Here is a 17115-nt window from a genome sequence, read left to right on the forward strand (position 1 = left end):
GATGCCTCCTGGCCATCCCATCTCCTCCCACCCGGCCCTCCTGCACCAGCATTTCAATCCCATTCCCTATTGCTCGCTCCCTGCCCTGCCACACAGCTTTATTTCCCTCTAATATCAGACCCAAGTAATGATGAGTCTCATGAGGATGCAATCAAGCTCCACTTCATCCCTGGTGTACCCCATTTCTGTGCCACGCCAGGGCTCCCTTTAGCCTGTCCTGTCTCTGAAAACACTCCCCCACAAAGGAAGCATCTCTAATAAAAGTTCCTCACGCACTAGCCAGTTCCCACAGTCCCGGCCCACAAGCATCCGAGCACAGGCTGGGCCCCTGCCGTACTATATGCCCACGGCAGAGGTGGCCCATGTCCTTGGCTGCTTGCTGTCCAGTGGGTTCCCTGGTCACTGGCACTCCCAGGCTGCCAGGGTTCTCTGTCACTCAGAGCTCCTGGGCCGTTTGACCCCGTGCTGTTGGGGCCCCTGGCCCCTCAGGGACTCCCAGACGTCGGGCGGCCGCCCGCCTGCTGGTGCTCCCGGTCCCCGTGCACAGCCCTATTCCCTGGTGCTCCTGGGACGCCCTGCACGGTGCAGTCCCCGTGCCGGAGCTATGCCAGCTCCGGCCCCGGCCCCGGCTCTACCCGGGCCCACAGCCCCCGCCCGGCGCCTCCGAGGCTCCTTCGCCGTGACCACTGAGCGCCCGCCCAGCGGCGGCTCTGCCTCTGCGGCGGCACCCCCGGCGCCCGCGCCCGCACCGTCCCGCTCGTCCGCTCCCAGCGCCGGCCCCGCTGCCGTCGCGCCGCGGGCGAGGCCGGTCCAGCCACGGATCCGCTGTGCTGCGCCGCGGGCGCCCCCGCCCCCCCCCCCCCCCGCCTCATTGTCTGCGCAGCGGAGGCAGAACAAAGCGCCCGGTCCCGGTCCGGCCCGGCCCGCCGTGCGGCGATGCGGACGTGCGGAACACCGGGCGAAGGCGGCGGGGCAACGGGCGCGGGTCGGTCCCCGGCGCTGGCACTTACGCCGTGCGTCCCGCGCTGGCGGCGCTCACATCCCGCAGGATACGGCCCCGGCGAGACGCCCCGCAGCTGCTCCGCTACCCCGGTGCTGCGGTATCCCGGTGCTCCGGTGCCGCAGCCGCTCCGTTACTGCTGGCCGCTCCGGTACCTCCGGCTCTCCGGTGCCCTCCGGTGCCGCGGCCCCCGCGGTGCTCCGGCGTCCCGGCCTCCCGCTGCCGCGGCCGTCCCGCTGCCGCAGTCGCCCCGCGGAGAGCTCGGCGGCAGGCGGCGGGTCGGCGCTGCCTCGGCGCGGAGGCTCCTGCTGAAACCCGACCCAGCGCCGCCCTCAGCCCCTCGCTCCCCCCGCCGCCCCCATCCCCGCCCCGCCACCGGAGCGCGCCGGCGGAGCGCGGCCCCGGAGCGGCCCCGTGCCGGGAGCCGTGGCGGTCGGACGGTGTGGCGGGACAGGGAGCACGAAGGGGCCAAGGGAGCAGCGGCGGGGAGAGGGGCTGCACGGAGGGGGAGGAAGGGCTGCAGCCGGGATAAAGAGAGATGGGGAGGGAGCAGTGGGCGCCGGGGGCCCGGGGAATGGGAAGGGGTAGGAAGGAGCAAAGCGCAGGGAGGTGGTGCGATGGTACGGGACAGAGGGCTGGGCAGGAGGAGATGGAGAGAGTCGGTGGGTGGCATTGCAAGGATGTGGGGACAGGATCACAGAGGCACAGCCTGTTCTCTGGTCTTTACCACAGCTACTTTCTCAAGTGCAGGGCCCAGGGTACAAGATTCTGTAACCTGCTAACACCTTGTCTCACATCAGGGCTTGTAATGTCTGGGCTGGACGGTACTTATCTGTAGTGCCTGCCATGCAAGTGATTGGGGCCCCACTAATCTATACTAAGACAGAAAACAGAACAAGAGTGGGTTACTGTCAAGGCTGCTCCACTAGCGGATGGCTCCCTGTTTTAGCCAAGCATTGATTTGGGAGCTAATATTGTTCAGTATCTTCATATCTATGATGATACAAAGTGCAAATTTTCAGGTGGTACTTAGGAGGGGCATCTGATATGTTGCACAGCAGAACTTCAATCCAGAGAGAAGTTTTAAGAACTGAGTCAGCAGAAGCCTCATTAAGTTCAATAAAAGTACAAAGCTCTGCACCTGAGGCAGAACAACCACATAACTGGTACAGGCTGGGAACCAACTGGCTGAGTTGCAATCCTGCTGAAATCTACATGGAGTTGGGGTGGACACTGAATGAAGTCAACAGCATGCGTTCATTGCAAAGAAGGCAATCAACACACTGCAACATTAGGAGAAGGGCAAGCAGCAGGTCACAGGAAAAAGTCATCCCCCTCAGCCTGGCATACGGGGAAGCCACACCTGGACACCTATCTACATTTTTGGTTCCCTCCATTCAAAAAGGATATTGAAAAACTGTAGGAGATAGTTAGGGGCCTGGCACACAAACTTATATGGACAGACTAAAGAAGCAACCCTAGCTGTACATACAGACTTGGGGATGAGAGGCTGGAGAGCAGCCCTGTGGAAAGGACTCTGGGGGTACTGGTTGTCATCAATTTGAATCTGAGTCAACAGTGTGCCCTGGCAGCCAACAGGGCCAACTGTGCCCTGGGTTGCCTCAGGCATGGCACTGCTAGCTGGTCAAGGAAAGGGATTGTCCCACTCTGGTCTGCCTGGTGCAACCTCACCTTGAGCACTGCATGCAGCTTTGGGCACCACAGCATAAGAAGGGCATAAAACTATCAGAGAGCAGCCAAAGGAGGGCTATGAAGAAGATGAAAAGTCTGAAGGGCAAGGCATACGAGGAGTGGCTGAAGTCACTTGTTTTGTTCAGCCGAGAGGAGACTGAGGGAAAGCCTCATGGCGGCCTACAGCTTCTTCGCGAGGGGAGAGGAGAGGCAGGTGCTGATCTCTTCTCTCTGGTGACCAACAATAGGACCCAAGGGAATGGCATGGAGCTTCATCAGGGGAGGCTAAGGCTAGATGTTAGGATAAAGTTCTTCACTGAGAGGGTGGTCAGGCACTGGAACAGGCTCCCTAGAGAAGTGGTCACAGCACCAAGCCTGGTGGAGTTCAAGAGACACTTGGACAATGCTCTCAGACATACAGTCTGATTTTTGGGTGGTCTTGTGTGGAGCAAGGAATTGGACTCGATGATCCCTGTGGGTCCCTTCCAACTCAGGATATTCTATGATTCTATTATGCTGTGATTCTAAGCAGTGCTTGCTTAGTCTGGTGATAAGTATGCTAAGGGGCTTCGTAATGGCATCCTACTGCTAGCTGAAGGACAGGTAAAAAGATGACAGAGCCAAATGCTTCTTCATAGTGGTAGACAACAGAACAAGAACAATCACCATAATTACAGCTTGTGATATTCAGAGTGGACATTAGGAGAAGTTTCTTCACTGGGGAGCTGTGCAACACTGGAAAAAGCAACTTACACAGACTGAATCTCTACCCTTGCAAGTTTTCAAGGCAGATCTGACCTAGTATTGTTGACAGTCCTGATTCAAATGAGAGGTTGGACTATGCACCTCTGGACATCCCTTTTAACAGTGAAGGAATAGTCTACTATGAAATTACAGTTTTCATAACATTTCTATTATAAATAGAAATATCTTTTATCTATCCTTAATAATATCTTTTTTCTTTTATGATGCTCTAGTCACCCTCTACACTCACAAGGCCTCTTTACATTATTTCACTGATCAACCTTTTCAGTATAACTTCCTCCCCGAAGACCTGCAAAAAATGAAATAGATGAGCTCCAAAACTGCATCTTGAAAAAACAGTGCATTCCCTCAAGCCTAGAAGTTCTGATTTACTGATAATCTTGCTATTTTTTTTTTGCCAGTCTTATATGTCTTACAGTTTTTTTATTCATTTCTGTCTTCTCCACCTGAACAAATAATTTCTCATGTGGCATTATAGCATTGCAGTTCGGATAGTCTGATCTACCTTTTTTCCTGCTCCCCCTAAAAGATCACTTATAAAAAAAGTTGTCTAATGTGCTAGTCTGACAAACTTGCTGCATTTTATCACGTTTCCCATTTCATAGAATCACAGAATCACAGAATGGGCGGGGTTGGAAAGAACCTCTGAACATCATCTAGTCCAACCCCACTACCAAGCAGGATCACCTAGAGCATGTTGTGCAGGACGGCAGCCAGGCGGGTTTTGAATATCTCCAGAGAAGGAGACTGCACAGCCTCTCTGGGCAACCTGCTCCAATGCTCTGTCACCCTCACAGTAAAGAAGTGCCCCCTCATATAGAACTGGAACCTCCTGTGCTTCAGTTTGTGCCTGTTGCCTCTCATCCTGTCGCTGGGCACAACTGAAAAGAGACTGGCTCCGTCCCCTCAACACCCTCCCCTCAGATATTTATATACATTAATGAGGTCTCAAATTTATTGTCATCTTATCAAAATCTACACTGAAACCCCTGTAAACTTGTACAAGCAATCTGCATTTGCCTAGATCATTCACTTCAGTCCTTTCTTCGATATCTGTGATGTTTGTTATTCTTCAGTCCCTTGACATCAGCTCTGATCATTAAACACCTCTCTTCTTAGACCAGCAATTCTTACACAAATATCACCTCTAGCTAGAGATGGAAATTGGTCCTTTTGGTCTAATTCTAATAAATTAGAATTTATTACTATATATATTTTTGAGCCCCTTGGCAAGGGAGGGGAGAACAGGCCCATATCATGTGCTTGGACTTTAAGAGAGATCTTGGATAGTCTTTCTGATGTGCAGGTATCCTTGGAGCTGCATGTGTCCAGGTAGAAAATGTGAGTCGAGCTATGCTTTGCAAGTGCAACTAAGACACAGAAGCAAGAGTAGAAGTATGCTATTCAACTATATAAGACAGAAGATGACTGGTAGTAGTAAGGGTTGGGACAGGACTATAAGGCTCCCAGCTGTATCATGCCTTTTGATAGAATTATTAGTGATGAGGAAACCAGACTATGGAGAAGGGAGCAAAATTTGAAGATGATTAACTTATCTGGATTAATCAGTGCTTTGGTGAACTTCAGAAATAACTTAGGGACTGGTGCGATATGGCACACTGAAGTCAGTAGTGAACAAAGCATAGCTGGAAGGCAGCACAGAAAACATGCTGTCTGCATGCTTTGTGTTTCTCTAACTCTATAGGCAAATACTGCAGAGTAATGTGGTGCCTCATGCCTATCCCTCATGTCACTGTTCTGCCACTACAATGACCTTGATCCTGGAGTCCCACACATCCCTACCCCAGAACTGACTTTGCATGTTCCTACCCTCATCAACAGCATGTGGAGAGTGGTCTGGCAGCTTAGCACCTTCCTGCTAGATGGCATTGTACAGTGTCTTGTTGCTAAACTAGATAGAAGCAATCTGGCAGATAGCCCAGGAGGACTGATTAAGTTGCTGGGCTTCCACTCTTGCATGTTCGAGTCTGGCTCGGAAGTCCCAAACAGGAAATCCTTCTAGGATGTGCTTAGGCTCCGATTCTCGGATGTTCACAGCAAGCAAAGGCTTCCTGCATTCAGAATGGAGGTTAAAAATAAAAGAAATCGGGCACCTGCTAGGAGCATACATGGCAAAGAGGGGTAGGACGTGGGGGTCAGGGGTACAGCTCTCTCTAAGACATGCATAAGTGTTTTCAGTTGAGTTCCCAAGTCTAACTGTGTGATTTGGAATGCCTTTGAAATCCATGAAGTATACGGAAAGAGATGCAAGGTCATTTCACCTGGCAAAGAGCACTGTTATCTCAGCTTTGCGGCTCTATATTCACAGCCTGGTTAAAAAGAAATGCTGCTGGGGCACTGATGCTAGATATAACCTGACTAGCTGGATTTGAACCTTACAGTGAAATAGTTCCTCTTCATCTCCTACTTTTTCTAAATGTACACTAAGCTCCTGTCACATAACGTTCTTGCAACAGGCATATTTCGATGCCATGGTTTTATTCACGAGCAGCCTTGAATGTAAGTCCCTTTGTTGGTCTGCTTATGATGCATGGTTTTAGGGTACAGCAATAAGAAATCATGGCTTCCATTCATTTGTTTCTGAGAATGTTTACAATCTAAGAAATCTGGCAGTCCTAGAAGCAGCTGGACTGAGCAGTGGTCTTAACACCACACTTATACTACATCATGCTTAAAGTAAGGATGCCTAGCCATCACCTTCCCATTCATCCCATCCTTCTCATAGTATCCTGGATATGACTATGACAGTCTGTGTTCTTTTCAGAGCTCTATCCAGACAGCCCTAAATGCCCTGAGCACTTGATTGTGAATCCTGTCTCCCTTTTTACTGGACTTCTCTAGCACAGCAAAGCCTTTGAAATAGCTGGGTTTAAAAGGTTGCCCTTTACTACCTCTGTTTCTGCCCTGGACTTCTCGATTTTGCCAGTTCCATGGATTCCCATCCTGCAGTTCTCTTGTAATTCAACTTGGGACTTCTCAGACAGATCATTTGGTATTATTTAAGTTATAGCAGCATCTAAAGGTAAAGATTTCAAGTGCAGCAATAAGACAATTCATGCCCAGAAGACAAAGTAATCAAAAGTGAAAACAAGCAGGTACAATAAAGAACAATGGAAGGATAAGGCTGCAAGTGAGGTAGTGGTGTTATTCGTTGCAGCTAATTTGTAAACAATGTAGAATAGGCAGATATGAAACAGTAGAAAAAAAAAATCTAGGGCTGTCAACTGCTTCATTCCTATACCTCAAAGAGGGTTCAGAAGAACCCAGAAGTGCCTGTAAGGCTCAGCAGATGTGCATCTAGCCACTTCTTGAAGTTCTCCCATAACAAACATTTTATAAATTTGACAGACACTCTATTCAGTGCTAAATTTATTCACTATTATTTAAACCCATTATTTCTTATAGTATCTATCATGAACACTAGAAGTAGATTGTTCTCTTAGCAACTGTATTCTACAAACAAGGGCAGTTATCGTATCTCTTCACTCTTCTTTAAGAGACACTACCCCAGAGCACTTAATATTTCCATATTGCATTTTCTCAACCTCTAATCATCTCCACTGGACTTTCTCAGATTTGTCTATGTTCTCTGAAGTGCACTCACTAAGACTGGGTGCAGTACTGCAAGTAAGGGCCTAATCACAGCAATGTAGAGCCAGAGAGGCTACTTGATGCATCTTGCAAGTCATATTCCTGATTATACTATCTTATATGATTTTTATTTGTTTTTTATTTGAGCGTGCCCTCAGCTGATTCAGATTCTGCCTAGAGATAACTCTAAACCCAGCATTTTTCTGGAGAACTACTATTTGGACCATTATTTCTCAGTCTATATTGGTACAGCTGATTATTCTTACACCATAGATAATCTTTCTACCAAGGAATAATAACATTTTTTTATTTCTACCCAGCAATAATAGTAATTCTTATTCCTATACAATATAATAACAACAATAATTCCAACTACAAAATAATTTGTAACAACTCCATTAATAGTTTTATTACATCTTATAGGATCGGCCTGTCATGCATAAACAAACCCAGAAGAAGGCCAAGATTCTTTCCGTTTGTTGTAAAACTCATCAAAAATATGTCAGTTCTTTAGGTCATGGGGACAGCTGAATAGATTGTTTCATAAAACACTACCAATCCAGAGGCACGCATATAAGTCATAGTAAGAATGCTTTAAGGTGAAACACTTTTAGGTTACATCTTGATTTTGGACTTGGAAGTCAAATGTCACTGAAGATAATGCGGCCAAAATACTTTCCGCTAGCTGCAAAAATTGCCAGTGAGACAGAAAGGCTTTGATTACTTGAAATGATAACAACAACAATGCAAATAATAATAATAATAATAATAACAACAACAACAACAAACAACAATAATAAATCAGTCTACTTGTTAATATTTCCAATGACTGTTTAATTTGTTTGATATATGCATACATAGATATAACAGATCTCTTTAAGGTGTTTTGCCTAGGTCTTCATGAGAGACAGATCAAAGCAAGATTAAACAGTATACTCATGTTCCGTATTACATCACATGATTAACTGCAAATGAGAAATTCACCTCCAGCAGTTTTCCTAATGAGGTTTTACACAGAATTCTCTATAGTCCAATGCTTTTTAGTATCTTCACTAACAATAATCTGCAAGGAAGTATTAACTGCCTAAAAAAACGTATATGGAACAATAGGGAAATTATGTTATTGCAATTTTAGTAATATGTTTAGTGTTCAGTATTTATAAAGACTGTAGAAAACTCAAAGTGACCTCAAAGTCACAAGAATGAGTCAAAATCCAGAGAACAAATTTCAGCATGGATAGCTTTAGAAAGATAAGAAAATGAAGTGAATTCTAAGGATTTGTAAGAGACAAAAAATAAATTGCATATTATTTTTGAATCTAGAAAATGAAGGCAGAACAGGAGAAATAGGATGGAACTAAAATTGTAAAAACTGAAAGAAAAGAGCTGCTATTCAATGGAGAGAGGAATTCATCACTAGAATAACTAAGACAAGGTCATAACAGGTACCTAGCAGACAGGATTATCCATCTTTATTGAGAGATGTGATAGTTCAGCAAAAGGCGCAGGGTTTGAAAGAGAAGTCTCTCCTTGAGGTTCTGTGGGTTTTGTGATTCAGAAAAGTCAGTGTCACCCAGTCCCAGTCTCTGAACTGCCCTTTGTGTGCTGCTTGCCCTGTTACACCCTCCTAAAAGGATGGCTGAACTGTATCAAGCCATGGAATGATTTTTATGATGAGAAAAGGGAATGAGAAAATTATGAGAAGGAAACTATCTAACACATTTTAGTCTGTGAGCCAAGACAGAACTGAAATCAACATTTCCAGAGAGGGAAGTTGACTGAGCTGAGCCCTGTGCTACTGACTGCTCTACTTCCTGTCCTGGCTTCTTCCATCCTCCTGGAATCTCTTCATCCACGTTTCTGCAGCAGGGTGACCTCATTTGGCAGCAACCTCTGAGAGCTTACACTGACTAAAGTGCCTCATTCTCATAGGTGCCTCTTAGAAAGTTGCTCAGTAAGGCCCGGACTTCCTCCCTGGTAGCAAACAAGTCTCCTTCTGTTCCCCTGAAAATCAGCTGGGAGGAAGTGAGATGGGGAGGTGGTTTCCGAAATAGTGTGGATTGTGATTACAGACATAGTCTCAAAATCCATGTGATGGGGGTAGGGAGCACAGGACCTGCATGGGGAATCCAGATTATTTTTGTGTGAGCTGAACATGTGCCTTTGATCAGCACTGTTCACAGACAGATAAAAACCTGACAGCAAAGGGCTTGCTGGTGTTTTGTAAAAGGAAGAAAACAATTTGAGGGATATCCCTTTCCAAAGAAAAAGGCTTTTGCTTTGGAGGAGGTGGTGCTTTCTATATATAGTGAGGTGATTATTTCAGAATGGAAAATGTTTGTTCAGGAAGGAAAGGCTCTGAGATCAGCAGAGTCAAGTCTCACCCACATGCTGTTGGCTCCATTGGGCTCTTCTGCCTAGCAGCAGAGAACTGGGAGGAGGAGTCTGCAAGGACAAGTTGGCTGTCCAGGAATCACCCATCTACACTTGCACACTTACCAGGACCTTGGGTTCAAGCTCTGGTGTGTCACAGAGGGACAGGTTCTGAAGTAAGATCTGATGATTCCTACGGGAAGAAGAAAACTGAAGATGGTCAAACATCCCTTTTGTCTTTGACAAGTCAAGGTTATCATCTACAACCAATGCACACTGGAATGCTCTGGGATATGCCACAAATACACTGTATGTGCCATCAGCTAAATAGCAACAATGTACACTCCAACCCAACAGTCCATTATTCCATTGTAAATACACCACATGCATATATGACATTGGAACAGCACTAAACATACCTGCCACAAATAGACACAGGAAGCTGGGTTTCTTAATCTAGAGAGGAAGACATACATAAATACACGCACGCACACGCACACATGAACGAACTAGTATGATACAGCACCATCTAGTGGAAATTTATGTATTACACAGTCTTAATCGCTAAAAATATTAGTGTTGTTTGTTTGTTTGTTTGTTTTGGTATTGTAGAATTGTTTATGAATCCTAGATACAGACCAAGAAAACTCTGTGTGACACTTATCATGTTTAAAATATTTTAAAAAGTGAAAATAAAAAAAACACACATAAACTTTCAGTGTAGGCTACTGTGATGACCATAACAAAGATGTCACCATTGAACTCAAATGGTTTAATCTATCAAAATCATTCATAAACCAAAACCAGCCCAGAGGTTAGAAATGAATATATAAGCCTACCACATACTTTAAAAAGTTACTCAGACCAGGTTAAATCACAGCTGCCTATCTTCTCCAGCAACAGAGTCAGACTATGAAAAGAAGTTTAGTTGATTCTGCTTTACATAATACTTAAAGACCATATCTGACCTAGCAGAAGTAAAAAAGAGACAGAAAAAGTTTGACATATGAACCACCCTAACGTGTTTTAAAAGTCTAAAAATAACACAGGCCACTGTGAGGCATACAAGAGGTAGAAGAAGGGGCAGGTGACCCAGGGGGAATATATCTAAGCATGCGGTTATGGGGTAGGGAAAACCAAAGTCCATCTTACTTGAATCTGGAGGGAGATGTGAAATACAACAAGAAAAGCTTCTACAAGTACATCATCAGCTAGAGAAAGACTGAGGAAAATGTAGGCCCACTGATACATGGGATAGGTGCCCTGCTGACAAATGACACAGAAAAGTAGCCTTCAGGAATCCCAGGTTACTAAGACCAAAAGGAAACTACAGCAAGGAAGACTTAACCTTAGGGAATGACCTTCTGCATTGAGATGGCTGTATTGGTATAGGAGGGGAGAGCAGTGGATATTGTTTGCCCCAACTTTAGTAAGGCTTTTGACACTCACACACATAAAATCCTCATAGAGAAACTGATGAAGTACTGGGACAGTGAGGTGGACTGAAAACTGTCTGAAATGCCAGGACTAAGGGTCGCAATCCATGGCATAAAGTCCAGCTGGAGACCAGTCACCAGTGGAGTACCCTGAAGTCACCAGTTTGTCCAGTCCCGTTTAACATCTTCATTAATGATCAGGAAGATGGAGCAGCACACACACTCAGCAAATTTGTTGATGACACAAAACTGGGAAAAGTGGCAGATACACCAGGGTGTTGTGCTGTCTTCCAGAGAGGAAGGCAAGAAGGTTACCAAGAGGTCACTGGGGCAATCACTCTTCTCAAGCCAGAAGTGACAATGCCACATCTGGAGTGCTGTGTCCACTGAGTCCAGCAAAGGTCCACAAAAATGCTTAAGAGACTGAAAACTCTGTCATATGAGGAGAGGCTGAGAGAGTTGGGAATGCTGAGCCTGGAAAAGATATAGCTTAGGGAGATCTTACCGATGTGTATAAAAACCCAATAGAAAAGAATGAAGAAGAAGAAGCCAGACTCTTCTTGGTAGTGTCCACTTTTTTTTTTTTTAACCTTTTTTTTTTAACTTTTTTAAACTTTTTTTTTTAGGAAAAAAATAGGAAAGTAAGTGAATGGAAACATTGTTTGTTAAAAGACTGGAAACAGAGAGAAAGTCACAGAATCACGGAAGGACAGAATGGATGAGGTTGGAAGGGATCTCTGAAGGTTATCTGGTTTAACCCTCCTGCTCAAGCAGGGCCACCTTCAGCAGGTTGCCCAGGACCATGTCAAAGTGGCTTTTGAGATCTCCATGAAAGACTCCAAATTGTTGGATCATTCCACAGAGGGAGGCTGCCAGTGCAGAATTACAGGCTCTGTACTAGGACCACTGCTTTCAGCTTATCTATATTCAGGATGCAAAACAGAATAATCTGTGAGGCAGCATTTGTGGCTGATCCTAAGTGTTGAGGGAAGCATGGATGACAGACTGCTGAGGGAGAACAGAATGGCCTTAGGAGACTGAGCTACTTCATAATAAAAGTGGCAGATAAAATTCAGCAAAGGCAAATCTAAAGTGGAGCCTAAGGGAAAACAATCTCAGCTTCACATGTCAAATTATGGGATCTGAGATGATTACCACAAAGAGAGTGAAAGCTTCAACTTCAAAGGGTCTGGTGAAAACGTCAAAAGAGCAGCAGTCAAAAGAGCATACAAAATATTTGGAGCAATTAGGGAAAAAAAATCCAAACCCCAAACTGAACTGCATTATGTGACTGTGCAAACTTTTAATTGCCAATTAATTTTTAATTGCCATGCATCTTGAATGCTGTGTGCAGTTAATGGCCACCGTATCTCCAGAAGGTTACGGAAAAGCAGGAGAAAGTTCAGAAGACGGCAGCAAGGATGACCAAAGGTCCAGATCAGCTTCAATGCAAGGAACAATTTAGTCTCCATTCTGGAAAGGAGACAAATGAGGGGAATGTGGAAGAGGATAATGAAATCATGAGTAGTCTGTGGAGGGTGATTTTGCTCAGCTCTGTGGAGCTGATTTTGTTCATACACTGCTTCTTCTGATATAAAAGATGTATGAAATAAGGCTAACAGAAGACAAGATCAAAACAAACAAAAGAAGGTGGTACTTCATATGAGGAGCCGTGGAACTGAGGAACTCTTTGCCATAGAATGCTGTGGATGCTCAAAATTTACATTGGCTCAAGGGGTACCTGGATTAGTTCACCTAATAGAAATATTTGAGGATGCCTAAATAGAGGAAACCCCCTCCAGCTCATGAACTCTGTGAGTCACAAAGTGTTGGGTCTGGGGGTGTACTGAGGTGAAAACCTTATGAAACATGCTTTTCCTGTTCTTCCACACCTTCCTGTGCATCCATTTGCATCCACTCTTGGAGGCTGATGCAAGACTAGAGGGAGTCTTGAGCTTTCTCAGTATGGCTGATTACAAGAAAACTTTTGTGGCTATTTGCTTCATGTTCTTCAATCCTTCAGCAACTCTCACAACAAAATTAATACCAGAACAAGATACAGATTCTAGTCGTTTCTTCCTTCTTCATGCATCAGGGATATCAAGGACAATATGAAGGGCTTCTTCAAATACATCAGTAGAAAAATGAAGACTGAGAAAATGTAGGCCTGCTGCTAAATGGGGTGGGTGCCCTGGTGACAAAGGATACGGAGAAGGCAGAGTTGCTGAACGTCTTTTTTGCTTCAGTCTTTGCTGCAAAGATCAGCCCTCAGGAATCTCAGACCCTGGAGACAAGAGAGGAAGTCCGGAGAAAGGAGGACTTTCCCTTGGTCAAAGAGGATTGGGTCAGAGATCATTTAAGCAAACTTGACATCCACAAATCCATGGGCCCTAATGGAATGCACCCACAGGTGCTGAGGGAGCTGGCCGACATTACTGCTAGGCCACTATCAATCATTTTTGAAAGGTCATGGAGAACAGAAGTGCTCAAGGACTGGAAGAAAGCCAATGTCGAGCCAGTCTTCAAAAAGGACAAGAAGGAGGAACCCGGCAACTACAGGCCCATCAGCCTCACCTCCATCCCTGGAAAGGTAATGGAACAGCTCATCCTGGAGGTCATCTCCAAGCATGTGGATGATAAGAAGCTGATCAGGGTAAGTCAGCATGGATTCACCAAGGGGAAATCATGTTTAAACAAATCTGATAGCCTTCTATGATGAGATGACTAGCTGTGTAGATGAGGGGAGAGCAGTGGATGTGGTCTACCTCAACTTCAGCAAGGTTTTTGACACTGTCTTCCATAAAAATCCTCATAGACAAGCTCAGGAAGTGCAGCCTTGATGAGTGGACATTGAGGTGGATTGGTAATTGGATGGATGGCAGAGCTCAAAGGGTTGTGCTTAGTGGTGTGGAGTCTAGTCGGAGGCCAGTAGCTAGTGGTGTCCCCCAGGGGCCAGTACTGGGTCCAGTGTCGTCCAACCATGATAGTCAGGCAAAGTCCCCGGTGACTGGAAAAAGGGAAACATCACTCCCTTTTTAAAAAAGGGTACAAAGGAAGACATGGAGAACTACAAACCAGTGAGCCTCACCTCTGTGCCTAGCAAGATCATGGAATGAATCCTCCTGGAAGCAATGTTAAGGCACATGCAGGACAAGGAGGTGATCCGAGACAGCCAGCATGGCTTCACCAAGGGCAAATTGTGCCTGACCAATCTGGTGGCCTTCTATGATGGAGTGACTGCATCAGTCAATAAGGGAAGACTCACTGATGCCATCTACTTGGATTCTGTAAGGCCTTTGACACAGTGCGACACCCTGCCGCACACTGGAACAGGCTCCCCAGGGATGTAGTCACAGCACCAAGCCTGTCAGAGTTTAAGAAGCGTTTGGACTGTGCTCTTAGTCACTTGGTCTGAAATTTTGGGTAGACCTGTGTGGTGCCAGGAGTTGGACTTGATGATCCTTATGGGTCCCTTCCAACTTGGGATATTCTATGATTCTATGATTCTATGGTCCCACATGACACTCCAATCTCTAAGTGGGACAGATATAGATTTGAAGGGTGGACCATCCGGTGGATAAGGAATTGTCTCAACGGCTGGACCCAGAGAGTAGTGGTGAATGGATCTATGTGCAGGTGGAGATCAGTGATGAGTGGTGTACCTCAAGGTTCTGTCTTGGGACCAGTACTTTGCAATATCATCATCAATGACATAGAGGATGTCAAGTGCACCCCCAGCAAGTTTGTTGATGATGCCAAGCTGAGTGGTGTGATTGATACCAAAGAAGGAAGAGATGCCATCCAAAGGGGCTGGAGAAGTGGACCCATCTGAACCACGTGAAGTTCAACAAGTCCAAGTGCAAGGTGCTGCACCTGGGTCAGGGCAATCCCAGACAGGAGTACAGACTGGGAAAAGAACACATTGAGAGCAGCCCTGAAGAGAAGGACTTGGGGATTCTGTTGGATGAAAAGCTCAACGTAAGTTGGCAGTGCGCTCTTGCAGCCCAGAAAGTCAACTGCATCCGGGGCTGCATCAACAGAGGTGTGACCAGCAACTTGAGGGAGGTGATTGTCCCCTTCTACTCTGCCCTTGTGAGGCCCCACCTGGAGTGCTGCATCCAGGTTTGGGGCCCCTAGCACAAGAAAGATGGAGAAGGACTCTTTACTCGGATAGATAATGATAGGACAAGGGGGAATGGTCTTAAACTAAAATAGGATAGATTTATACTAGACATTAGGAGGAAATTCTACACTGTAAGGGCAGTGAGGCACTAGTACAGGTTGCCAAGAGAAGTTGTGAATGCCCCATCCCTGGAGGCGTTCAAGGCCAGACTGGATGGGGTCTTGGCCAACCTGATTTCTGTCAAAGTCCCTCTGGATGGCATCCCTAACCTCCAGCGTGTCAGCTGCACCACACAACTTGGTGTCATTGGCAGACTTGCTGAGGGTGCACTCAATCTCACTGTCCATCTCACCAACAAAGATGTTAAATAGCGCCAGTCCCAATACTGACCCCTGAGGAACACCACTCGTTACTGATCTCCTCTTGGGCACTGAGCCATTGACTGCAACTCTTTGAGCACGACCATCCCCCCTATTTGGTCCATCCATCAAATCCATGTCTCTCGAATTTAGAGTCACCATACCAAAGCAGGTGTTTTGTTTTGTTGTTGTACAGAGGCCTAATACCATGTTTTCATAGGCTAAGGCACCAGACTTCCCTGGATGAATAGCCACTTGGAAAAGATGATACATTTAGAATCTATAGAAATGGGAAAGACACTGATTTCTACACCTGAGAAACATGGTACCAAAAACAGAGGTGCTACTAGGAATAAGGATATGGAAATGATAATTTCTCAGATTAAAACAATTAGATTTATTTTTAATTTAGTTCTTACTAAATCTCCTCATCTCCTCTCCATCCCAGAAGGAAGGAATGGGAATATGTATCTGAAGCAATTGTTAACGGAGGCAATTTTTAACCAGTTCTGCCACATTAGAGGTGAAATATTTGGTAAATACCAAATGCATTATCTATATTTAAGAAAAAGTATTTTGAACAATTATAGGTCTGTTAGCTTGACTGTAACAGAATGCAAAACTTTCCTGGATGGAATGTTAAGAAAGAGATCAATTTAACTCAAATGCAGAATACAAACTTTTAACAGCCCAAGTAATTAACAATATGAACAAGCTAATCGTGTGAATTTCTGGTCATTGGTAATGTCTGAACCAAAATCTGTTTGTGTGTCCCTTCCCTTCCCTTCCCTTCCCTTCCCTTCCCTTCCCTTCCCTTCCCTTCCCTTCCCTTCCCTTCCCTTCCCTTCCCTTCCCTTCCCTTCCCTTCCCTTCCCTTCCCTTCCCTTCCCTTCCCTTCCCTTCCCTTCCCTTCCCTTCCCTTCCCTTCCCTTCCCTTCCCTTCCCTTCCCTTCCCTTCCCTTCCCTTCCCTTCCCTTCCCTTCCCTTCCCTCCCCTCCCCTCCCCTCCCCTCCCCTCCCCTCCCCTCCCCTCCCCTCCCCTCCCCTCCCCTCCCCTCCCCTCCCCTCCCCTCCCCTCCCCTTCCCTTCCCTATTCAGTTACATTACTATGGATTGAAAAAAAACAAAACAAAACAAAATAAAACAAAACAAAAAATGGTAATTAAGCTGTAATTATGGGATCATGACTGCTTTTGGCATGTCAAATCTGTATCATGCAAATAGAAAAGGAGGCAATTGCGAAAGGAAAATAGGTAATTTCTAAGTGGCACAATTCCCCTAGATCATGTAAAACTGAAGCCAATGAAAAAGGAAAGGAGAAAATATACCTCACTGGTATATTAATATTAGATAATAAAAACATGTTTTTGTTTTTGAAGTAAACTAAGAACAAAATAAATCCAGCATAGGGCAATCTGTTATGTGGCTATAGTTAAACTGTTAATGATGTCAAGAAGGAATAGTTGGTCATTTATTTTTTTTCTATGTGTGAAATATGAGATGAAAATATAAGGTGATAAACAGTGGTCTAACAATAACATTTTTTTTTAAATCAACTGACCAGTCATTTGCACCTCTCAGTCTAAAGAAGCTCAAGGAGGAAATATCTTTGGTTCACTGACCTTGCTTGAGCAAGGAGCTTTCACAAGACGACCTCAGAGGACCCTCCCTTCTCTATGATTCTGTGGTTCTGTAATGAAGGGAAAAAATAATCTTAAACAACTTAAGCATTCTCCATTCATCAGGCATCTGGCAG

General features: G+C 45.5%; 1 protein-coding gene across 4 annotated transcripts in view; it reads right to left on the reverse strand.

Moving 5' to 3' along the window:
- Nucleotides 1–17115, reverse strand: part of DCHS1 (dachsous cadherin-related 1) — an 86456-nt gene that overhangs the window by 53375 nt on the left and 15966 nt on the right. The window contains exons 2-4 of one of the 4 annotated variants that reach the window (XM_080567793.1): nucleotides 16982–17049; nucleotides 9862–9898; nucleotides 9569–9635 (exon numbers count right to left, since the gene is read on the reverse strand). The gene's annotated coding sequence lies outside the window, so the exon portion shown is untranslated. Of the gene's footprint in view, nucleotides 1–1010; nucleotides 2742–9568; nucleotides 9636–9861; nucleotides 9899–16920; nucleotides 17050–17115 lie in introns of those variants that run through there. The other 3 variants (XM_080567794.1, XM_080567792.1, XM_080567791.1) reach the window with 3 other exon arrangements.

The sequence above is a fragment of the Anser brachyrhynchus genome (assembly GCF_964034855.1).
Source record: "Anser brachyrhynchus genome assembly, chromosome: 1".
NCBI classification, from domain to species: Eukaryota; Metazoa; Chordata; class Aves; order Anseriformes; family Anatidae; genus Anser; species Anser brachyrhynchus.